Raw genomic sequence first — 12,191 nt, 5'->3', positions numbered from 1 at the left:
AATTAAATTTTTTACACAAAAATGCAGTTCTGGCTCAAAATTTTTCATTTTCATAAGGTATGAAGGAGAAAAAGCACCCCAAAATCTGTGCCCCAATTTCTCCCGAGTATGGCAATGCCTCACATGTGACCATAAAATACCATGTGGGTGCATGGCAGGACTCAGAAGGGAAGAAGTGATATTTGGATTTTGCAGCACAGATTCTGGTGGAATTTTGGTGGGTGCTATGTGGCATTAGCAAGACCCCCAAAGCACCAATACAGTGGAAGCCCCCCACAAGTGACCCCATTTTGCAAACTACACCCCTCAGGGAATTCATCTAGGGGTATAGTGTACATTTCAAACCCCCAGGGGTTTCACCAATTTTGATACAACTGGGCTGTGCAAATGAAAAATTACATTTTTTTACACAAAAATGCAGTTCTGGCTCAAAATATTTCATTTTCATAAGGTATGAAGGAGAAAAAGCACCCCAAAATCTGTGCCCCAATTTCTCCCGAGTATGGCAATGCCTCACATGTGACCAAAAAATACCAGTTGGGTGCATGGCAGGACTCAGAAGGGAAGGAGTGATTTTTGGATTTTGCAGCTCAGATTCTGGTGGAATTTTGGTGGGTGCTATGTCGCATTAGCAAGACCCCCGAAGCACCAATACAGTGGAACCCCCCCACAAGTGACCCCATTTTGCAAACTACACCCCTCAGGGAATTCAACTAGGGGTATAGTGTACATTTCAAACCCCCAGGGGTTTCACCAATTGTGGTACAACTGGGCAGTGAAAATGAAAAATTACATTTTTTTACACAAAAATGCAGTTCTGGCTCAAAATTTTTCATTTTCAGAAGGTATGAAGGAGAAAAAGCACCCCAAAATCTGTGCCCCAATTTCTCCCGAGTACGGCAATGCCTCATGTGTGACCAAAAAATGGCAGGACTCAGAAGGGAAGGAGTGATATTTGGATTTTGCAGCACAGATTCTGGTGGAATGTTGGTGGGTGCTATGTCGCATTAGCAAGACCCCCAAAGCACCAATACAGTGGAACCCCCCCACAAGTGACCCCATTTTGCAAACTACACCCATCAGGGAATTCATCTAGGGGTATAGTGTACATTTCAAACCCCCAGGGGTTTCACTAATTTTGATACAACTGGGCAGTGAAAATGAAAAATTACATTTTTTTACACAAAAATGCAGTTCTGGCTCAAAATTTTTCATTTGCAGAAGGTATGAAGGAGAAAAAGCACCCCAAAATCTGTGCCCCAATTTCTCCCGAGTACGGCAATGCCTCACATGTGACCAAAAAATACCAGTTGGGTGCATGGCAGGACTCAGAAGGGAAGGAGTGATTTTTGGATTTTGCGGCTCAGATTCTGGTGGAATGAATGGTGGGTGCTATGTGGCATTAGCAAGACCCCCGAAGCACGGTGAAATTATGAACCTTATAATCCATAGATGTGTGGTATATTTTAAAACACTCCTTTATACATAGGCCGGGTTTGTCGGGGCAAGTGTCACACTGGAAAATAGTTTGCTTTCTTATTCCCTTTTTATAGCAAACTTTGCACCTTTTTTGTGTCCTGCCCTTTTTTCCAGTGGAGGGGATTTCATCAGGAAAATGCTGCCCTGGTACAATACGGGGGCCAGTACTAGAAGTACTGGGGCCCTCTGCCTGCTGGTTCCCAAATATTAGGCCCTTTATGACTTCCTCTTGAAAGTGCATAAATGTCCCCCTCTGGCTGGTAGAACGGAATAGCACGTAAGCGTTATACAGTGCCATCTGGATGATATACACGGCCAGCTTCTTGTACCAGATTTTTGTTTTCCGCAGGGCACTGTACGGCTTCAGTACCTGATCTGAAAGATCCACTCCGCCCATGTACCTATTGTAATCCAGGATACAATTAGGTTTTGAGGTGTGGGTACTGGTACCTCGTACAGGGACGGAGGTGGTACTGTCTCCGTGAATTGTTGTCAGTATAAGGACATCCCTCTTGTCCTTATATTTGACCAACAACATATTTTCGGTGCATATTCCCCTGCTTTCACCCCTTCTCATTACTTGGGCAATGTGCGTTTTTGGGAGGCCTCTTTGGTTCTTGCGCACAGTACCGCAAGCTGCTGTACCTCTTGAACCAAGGGCCTTAAACAGGGGGATGCTGGTGTAAAAGTTGTCCACATAGAGGTGATAACCTTTATCCAGAAAGGGGTACACTAAATCCCAGACAATTTTTCCACTAACACCTACGAGGGAGGGGGGGCATTCTGGCGGTTCAATTCTTGAATCCTTCCCTTCATATACCCTAAACCTGTGAGTGTACCCTGAGGTGCTTTCACACAGCTTATACATTTTTATGCCATACCTTGCCCTCTTACTGGGAAGGTACTGGCGGAATTTAACCCTTCCTTTAAAATGTATAAGGGACTCGTCTATGCAAATGAATTTATCTGGGATGTACATCTCTTCAAATTTGGCACTGAAGTGATCAATGACGGCCTGACTTTGAATAGCCGGTCAAAGGTGGGATCATCTCTGGGTGGGCACTGTGCATTATCGTTGTAATGCAAAAATTTAAGGATTAACTCAAAACGAGTCCGGGTCATGGCCATACGGTAAAGTGGGGTGCTGTACAGAACATCTGTACTCCAATATTGCCTAATTTCTGGCTTTTTTACTATGCCCATATGAAACACCAGACCCCAAAACGTCATCATCTCTACTGCATCTACAGGGGTCCACCTAGCAAATGATGACGTGGGGTTTTGAGCAATAAATTGCTGGGCATATAAATTAGTTTGGTCCACCATTAAATTTATAAAATCATCAGAGAAAAATAATTTGAAAAAGTCAATTTCTCTGAGACCTGTGGAATCAAATTGGATTCCTGGGATGGCCAAAAACTCAGGAACCTGGGGCTCAAAATTGTCTGGTGGTGGGGTCCATACGAGATCAATTATTGGGGGGGGGTCTCAGCTGCTCTACGGGGGCGTCTTTGAGGGGGTCCCTCATCACTAGAGGAGGAAGAGGAGCTTAAGATGAATCCTTCAAATTCCCCGCTTGCCTCACTGGCTGTGTCAGAGTCAGAGGCAAGCATGGCATATGCCTCCTCCGCTGAATACATTCTTCTGGATGACTGGGATGACATTTGGGATGACATTTGGGATGACATTTGGGATGCCATTTTTATTTTTGTGTTTCTGGAAGTGAAATGTTTCAACACGTGTATAGTGTAGGGGGGGTACAAACTTTATTTCAATGTAGTATGTAGTGTGTAGTGTGTATGTAGTGCAGAAAAAAAAAAAAAAAGGTCCTGCGCCAAAAATTGAGCACAGATGTTGGTCAGTAACGTCCGTCACTGAACAGCGCTCAAAGGCAACAGGAATTTGATCAAAAAAATTTGATCAAAAAAAAAAAAAATTAAAAAAAGACCCCACAGCACCCTCAAAAAAAAAAAAAAAAAGGTGATCAGTGATGCGACACTGATTACCAGTGAGGGGCAGCAGGTGCACAAACTTTGGTGCAACTGACAGTGCAACTGGCAGGTATATATAAAAAAAAAACCTCTGCACCCCCAAAAAGTTGCTGATCACCTCAGATATAGTGAACAGCACAAAAGGGGGGGGCAGCAGACACAAAATATAGCACTCTCTATCACTCTCTGTCACTATCTCTCTCTATCTCTCTCTATCTCTCTCTATCTCTCTCTATCTCTCTCTATCTCTCTCTATCTCTCACTATCTATCACTCTATGACACTGCAGCAGCAGCACTGACAGTTATATATATAAAAAATAACCCCTGCACCCCCAAAAAGTTGCTGGGGGTGCACAAAAGGGGGGCAGCAGACACAAAATATAGCACTCTCTATCACTCTCTGTCACTATCTCTCTCTATCTCTCTCTATCTATCACTCTATGACACTGCAGCAGCAGCACTGACAGTTATATATATAAAAAATAACCCCTGCACCCCCAAAAAGTTGCTGGGGGTGCACAAAAGGGGGGCAGCAGACACAAAATATAGCACTTTCTATCACTATCTCTCTCTATCTCTCTATCTCTCACTATCTATCACTCTATGACACTGCAGCAGCAGCACTGACAGGTATATATATATAAAAAAAAAACCTGCGCCCCCAAAAAGTTGCTGATCAGTTAATTTATACTGATCAGCACAAAAGGGGGGGGCAGCAGTCAGTTGCACACGCAGTACAGCTGTATATATATAAAAAATATATAGCACAATCTGTCACTATCTCTCTATCTCTCTCTATCTCTCTCTATCTCTCTATCTATAACTCTATCACACTGCAGCAGCACAAAATATAGCACTCTCTGTCACTAGCCCTCTCTATCTCTCTCTATCTCTCTATCTATAACTCGAACACACTGCAGCAGCACAACACAGCACAGCACAACACAGGAAGTCACAAGAAGTAACAAGATCCAGGAACGCTACAAGCAGTGATCAGGTAAGTGTTTGCAAGGATCAGGTCAGTATATCGCGGCAGATAGGCACGGTGACCGCACTGCATGCAATTCCAGACCGGAATGGCGTCTGCAGTGCAGTCACCGTTAGTTTAAATCACCCTCCATGGCTGTGATTGGTTCGTCGGTCCGACGAACCAATCACGGCCTTTGGGGGCGGGTGAAGTGAGGTGGGGTGACACCAGTGTCACCCTTACACCCCGTGGTGATTGGTGCTGTACTTTACAGCACCAATCACCACCGATCCCTGTGTCACCGGCGAACGTTATTCGCCGGTGACACAGAAAACGCTGTAATTGGCTGTTCACACTGAACAGCCAATCACAGCGATCGCCGACGGGGGGGGCAGCATCGCAGCCCCCCCCTGGGCATGCAGGGACATGTCTGCTGTCAGGGACAGCAGACATGTTTAAACTGTCACCGCGTCTATAGACGCGGTGACAGTTAAATGGCATGACGTACATTTATGCCATGTGTCGGGAAGTACATCCCGGCCATGACGTAAATGTACGTCAAATGTCGGGAAGGGGTTAAGATCTTTTAGTCTTTCCTGGTACGTTTTGTGATGTAGGCCATGCACCATTTTAGTTGCTCTTCTTTGTACAGTCTCTAATGTATTTATATCCTTCTGGAGATATGGCCTCCAGAACTGAACACAATACTCTAGGTGAGGTCGTACCAATGACCTATACAGTGGCATTATTACTTCTTTCTTTCTACTGCTGATACCTCTCCCTATGCAACCAAGCATCTGACTTGCCTTCTTCATTGCTTTGTTACATTGCCTACCTGCTTTTGAATCCCCTGAAATAGTGACACCTAGATCCCTCTCTTCCTCAGTAGTTTCCATTATAGTGCCATTTATACTATATTGAGTCTTTGGATTTCTGAGACCCAAGTGCATGATTTTGCATTTTTTGGCATTAAACTGTAGTTGCCATTCTCTTGACCATTTCTCTAATCTGCCTAGATCCTCAATCATTTGTTTTACCCCTCCTGGTGTGTCTACCCTGTTGCATACCTTTGTGTCATCTGCAAAAAGGCACATTTTACCCTCAATTCCATTTGCAATATCACCAATAAAGATATTAAAAAGCACCGGTCCAAGTACAGATCCCTGGGGTACTCCACTTGTAACCTTTCCCTCCTTTGACTGTACTCCGTTTACTACAACTCTCTGTTTTCTGTCCTGCATCCACGCTCTTATCCATTCAACTATCTTAGAATCCAATCCCAAGCTTTCAAGTTTATTTAACAGTCTGCGATGTGGGACAGTGTCAAAAGCTTTACTAAAGTCTAGATAAGCTACATCTACAGCCCCACCTTGATCTATTACTTTAGTCACCCAGTCAAAAAAGTCAATAAGATTTGTTTGACATGATCTTCCCCCAGTAAACCCATGCTGTTTTGGATCCTGTAAATTGCTGATTTTGAGATATTCTACAACTCTTTGTTTTAAGAGTGTTTCCATCAATTTCCCTACTACTGATGTAAGGCTCACTGGTCGATAGTTGCTTACCTCTTCCTTGCTTCCACTCTTCCACAGTAGAGCCCCTTACAGACATTCTGTAGTATTCTGCCCCTTACACAATGCCCCAATAGTGCCTTTTACAGATACCACCAGTAGTGCCCCTTACTCAGAGTCCAGAGTTGTACCCCTTACACAATAACCATGCCCCTAGTACTGTTCACCATGTAGTCCAGTCTAGCCTGGCACCCAGCATCTGGCATCTGCCGCCAGCATCACTGCTGCTGAAGCTAAGATAGGGAGGAGAGCGGAGCATGCAGAGTGCATTGAGTCTGGCATGTCATTGAAATATGGCGCTGGCTCATGAGCCAATCGGAGCTTGTATCAGGCAGTCAATCGTTAACTGTGGCTGTTGATCCGTGAGCTCTGATAGGCTGGCTGCCTGTGCCACCTTTGAAATGTCCTTTGTCTCAGCAAATTGGAACTGAGCACACACTACATCCAGGGCAACAGGTGGTGGGTGGTGGGCGGGGGTGAGCAACCCTGGAGATATTGCTACCAGATGGTGCACCCACAGTTCGAATGCACTGTGGGCAAGACACTCTGGCACACTCTGGCATTACACACACTGTAATGCCCCTTACAAATATGTCCCATACCATAATGCCCATTATGCAATATGTCACACCATAATGCTCATTATACAATATGCCACACACCGTAATTCTCATTACACAATATGCCACATACTGTATTGCCCATTACACAATATTCCACACAGTAATGTCCATAGAGCACAAACTGCAATAACCATATCACATTATGGGCCAGATGTATCAAGCTTCAAAAGTGATAAAATGGAGAGTGATAAACATCCAGCCAGTTTCGGCCCTGGTTTTGGGGGGATAACTGGGAGACTATCATGTTATCGCAAATAATTGATTTGTCTCATAGAATTGTTCCAATACACCCTAATGGGAGGCAGTTACAGGTATCCATGTGGCTAACAATGGGACTGTAACAAACCAAGGTCATAATTGCAATGAAAATGCATAGTAACTGTATTCAATTTCTCTCTAACTTTATTTTATCCTACAACTAATCTTTATATGGACTCATTATGTTGATTTTTTTGCAATGGGCTTTGCACAAAGAGAAACCTAAAGCAACAAAGAGACAAATAAGGTGAAAGTTCATTTGCCACCTGCAGCTGCTTTTTATCCTGTCACAGTTTAACGTAGTTTGAAAATCCAGACACATTCTTAATGGGGTTTAACCAGACATAATCCTATTTATAGTTTCAGTGACTGCATATGTCAATGCCGGAGGAGAATCTGGCACCTCTTGCAAAGAGTGCAAACTTCTGGATTAAAGAGATTGGAACAAGATCTCAGTTGTGTGAAGAATTGTACAATTTTGTTATGGTCAATTAATGATAGATGGATAGCTTAACTATTGGATGACAATTCTAGTCACAAAACTGCGCATTGTATAGAAAAGAGATCAATTTACTGCTTTAGAGGGACATGGATGTATTAAGACAAGTTTATATGTATTCTGAATTATAAGTGAATGTGTGGCCACAATATTCTATCTTCATATCTCCCCAGTATACAATGTAACAGGTGCTATACTTATCACACAGGAAGAAGCAAGAGAAATACCTTCAACTTTTTATACATGCTGTACAAAAATGGTGGGTGCGCCCAGGAAACCGCTGGGCATCCCAAAGCAAATGCAGATGGCCATTTGCCTTCCAGGGGCGGGCTGCTGATGTCAAAGAAAGTCAGCCACCTGCCCCGTTCTCAGGCCTGGACGCCGCAAGTCAAGGTCAGTCTAGACTGACTTAGATATGCGAACAGGGTATAAATCATTTGATTGTCGGCAACCAATCACTACCATGCAAATGGATCTATGTGCAAAACTTTCATTTGCAAAGCGGAATAGAAAAAAATACCCAGATAGGTAAATCAGGCGCAACTTAATCAAATAACTTGTAATTAAATTTTCAAATGATATCTCGAGTCCACAGCTCAAAATGCTGCTCCCATAGAAAGACTAATAAGTCTTTGCAACAAGATAAAATACACAAAAGAAAAAGAGAGCGCACTGTGTTGATCTTTTAAATTGTTATTATTTTACTCGATGATTATTAATTTCAATCAATACACAATAATATCAATTCAATAAAAATACATACATTTACACAATAAAAATACATACATTTACTCAATAAAAATAAATGAACATCCAACTACAACCACTAAGAGCCTGATTTTAGATTTTTATAGCCAACGATTGAGCTTCAATTTGATATATAGAGTTCCCAATTGGATGTTAATAATACAACAGTTCCCTTAGGTTTGAATACAGTTGTATCAATTGTTTTTAATTAGCAACAATGTTCCTGATGGAAAAAAGGAAACATACTACCGGCTGGTGTAGGAGAATGGATGCGGCAGGGATCTATTTATTCCCAGGTGTCCGCTACCACCGGTGTTGCTCCGATGGTGTGGGAGACGGTACCGGGAGCAGACACAATGGATCCGGGTGGTGGCCGGTCTGCTGGCGACCAGCGTGGCTCCGATGTTGAAAGAGCTGCGAGCGGACACGGCTACAGAATGTTACTTACACCCGGGCGTCCAGGATGGAAGGACGTCTCTCGCCGCACCTTTTGCTGCTAACACATTGGTCCTAGGTTTGATTGGATTTGGTCAGTCCAGCTGTACGTTAGAACTTGGCAATGATCAAAAGCGGTGTAAAGCTGTTCAGGCTGTAGTGGGTGTCGGGTAAAGATCAAACACTTGACGCGTTTCTCCGTCTGATAACCCTCTGCTGAGGAAACCGTCAGGGTTATTAGACAGAGAAACGCGTCAAGTGTTTGATCTTCATCCGACACCCACTACAGCCTGAACAGCTTTACACCGAGAGACGTCCTTCCATCCTGGGCACCCGGGTGTGAGCACCAGCTCTTTCAACATCGGAGCCATGCTGGTCGCCAGCAGACCGACCGCCACCCGGATCCATTGTGTCTGCTCCCGGTACCGTCTCCCACACCATCGGAGCAACACCGGTGGTAGCGGACACCTGGGAATAAATAGATCACCGCCGCATCCATTCTCCTACACCAGCCGGTAGTATGTTTCCTTTTTCCATCAGGAACATTGTTGCTAATTAAAAACAGTTGATACAACTGTATTCAAACCTAAAGGAACTGTTGTATTATTAACATCCAATTGGAAACTCTATATATCAAATTGAAGCTCCATCGTTGGCTATAAAAATCTTAGTGGTTGTAGTTGGATGTTCATTTATTTTTATTGTGTAAATGTATGTATTTTTATTGAATTGATTTTATTGTGTATTGATTGAAATTAATAATCATTGAGTAAAATAATAACAAATTAAAAGATCAACACAGTGCGCTCTCTTTTTCTTTTGTGCATTTGCAAAGCGGCAGGGTTGTGCGGGCAGGCAACAGATGGTGTTAGAAGGCTCGCCAAGCAGCGAATTTTCATTTAGTGAGTCAGTCAGAATCACCTCCTTTATGAAATACTGTATGAGCATGGCAGATTAATATATACACTATTATAAAAAGAAACTTACAAATATACCCTAATAGCTAAGATGACTGATGTCATTAATAAAGCTCCTGTCCACATATCCTGATATTACCCAATTAACATTACTCACAAAGCTGTGCAATTTTAGGAACAGAATGATCATTTCCTTTTGATAAGTACCGAACTTACCAGAATGGCGACGATATCGGGATAGCTGCGCTGTTCTGCTAGAGCCTCCAATGACAGTAAACAAGCTCAAGGTCATTTTTTTAGGGTAGTCAAGCTCCAAGTCTGCAGGCACATCCAAATGAGGCACCTTGCCTGTGACAAGATACTTACCTCCCATGGGAGGTAAAAATAGCAGTAGATTACACGGCATATACAAGGAAAAAATAAACATTCATTTAAATATATATTTTTATGTTTGCAGGAGCTAACTCTCTAATAGGAAACAAGGTAGTCATACAGATAAAACGGGATGCGGTCGATAGGCCAAAAACTAATGGTTGACAGGCAAAAAGTCAACATATGACAAAAAAATGACTTGTTCATACTTTATCATCCCAGTGCTCGCGCTCGCCAGAACATTTCCACTGTTGTCCGCCGGTGGAAAGGCACACGTGCGTCCCAGTCTCTCGGTGTCTGCCCATCTCTGCTTTGGGGAGATGGGCAGGGTCAGTGGGGGGTTCATGGTGGCGGTGGAGGGGAGGCGCTGGGCGGCGGGGAGCTTCGTCTGAACAGGGCATGCGAGCGTTGTGCGCACTCCTCCTGGCGGCGGTGGCTGCCGATAGAATCGCCAGCCCCTGCAAAGATGAATCACGCTCCATCTGTATGTCGACCTATTGACCTTTTGCATGTCAACCCCATGACCCATGCCCGATAAAAGGAGATTATATTAGGGTTTAAATAGTAGAAATACTGTAGTATCATGGTCATTATGAAGAGATAGGGATGATTTATGCTTTACTTAACAGATTTTTTTTTTTTTTGTGGGACTGCTTAATAGTTTATTATACCAAAGAACAGCGTTCCGGGGGATTGCTACAGCAGGAGATGTATTGAGATGAGAGAGAAAGGAGAAGGATAGGTCAGAGCAATGTTACAAAGAGCTTTGAATAGAAGAGCCGGAATTGTTGAGTGATAGACAGCTAGTGCCGTGACTCAGTGACTAATAAAGATCATTAGAACGATGGTTAGTCAGAAACATTACTCATGCAGATGAATTGAAGCAATAGAAGCAGTGCCAGACTAGGGAATATTGTGGCATTAGTAGTGTGTTATAGTAATAGATGCCGGAGATAATGAGGACATGAATCTGTGGGTTGGCACTGTCTGTAGTAAGATAAGGTCATATACAGAAGTAGTCTTTAAACAACAAAGGGGATACTAGTAGAACTACTAGTAAGGTATCAGAGAAATCTAGGCAATCCAAATACTGTTATGCCAAATTACTCACAGTTTATTGTATTTTGCAAGCCCACACTTTAGTAAATATGATATGATCTACAGTGCCTGATTCGGAGAATGATGCAATTTGGGTTGTTGATGCATCCTCAGCAGGTCAATAGTTAAAATGTTGTCCACTATTGGTCAACAGCCTATAGGTCGACACATGATAGCAGGTTAACATACCTTAGATCGACATGGTCAAAAGGTTAATACATTTAAATTCAAAAACGGGTGTTTTTTAATACTTTACTATTCAAGTGGACATAGAGTTAGATTATACTAGTGAGCCGAGTATAGCGATGTATGTCGACATGACACTGACAAACTCTTGTCGACGTTTTCCATTTTAAGATATGGCTTGTGTTGACCTTTCAACCCTGTTTACCTAAGATATGTCAATCTTTTTTATGTTTCGACTGATAGTGGTTGACCTAATGACCCTTCTTACTGTCAACCCTATGACCCATACCCCTTCATTCGTAGCGGATCTTACAAGTTATGCCAATGCTGCATATACTTTGCAATGAGATGACGGCCTGTTAGATTCACAACATCAGAGAAACATTGGGAACATTGCGCGGACCAATGAACATCTGACCAATAGGGAGGTTTAAAAACACAAAGTGACAGGGAAGTTTGGCCTTAATGCAGAAAAGTTGCCATTCAAGGTAATTTTCAACTGTGCAAAAGACTCAACCCTTTCAATCTGAGGATTTTGGGTGTTGTACAGCCTTTAGCCCACCCTACAGATGGAGCCTTCTTCAACTAGCCTTCTCTGGTGAGCCATAGGTCACCAAGGCTTATTGTCATCTATTGTTCTGAGCTGCAATACATAGAACAATACAGCAGGGGATAGATGTGCATGGCTCTATCTGTATACATACTGGGTGACTCAGAACTCACCAGGTGAATGTATCTGCACTTGGAATTCCATCCCATGCCCAACCCAACCACCCTACCTTGTGGATATACTGTATGGACAAAATTGGTCATAGTCAAATGAAATAAAATAAAATATGTGTATTAGTATGTGTAAGGTAAGTATAGGATCATAACCAGTGTTTACATTGTGAATTAGGATTTGTTAATCATTCTGTACATTGGGAGACCCAATGATCACTTTGAATAAATAAATAAATAAATAAGGGTCAAATATGGTTGGAGGTAACATGTTTAAAAAATGGCAGACTAGGTGGGCCAAGTGGTTCTTATCTGCCATCAAATTCT

This window comes from Crinia signifera, chromosome 1 (assembly GCF_055691185.1).
Source record: "Crinia signifera chromosome 1, ASM5569118v1, whole genome shotgun sequence".
NCBI lineage: Eukaryota > Metazoa > Chordata > Amphibia > Anura > Myobatrachidae > Crinia > Crinia signifera.
The sequence above is the reverse complement of the archived record's forward strand: the minus strand, read 5'-3'. Positions refer to the sequence as shown.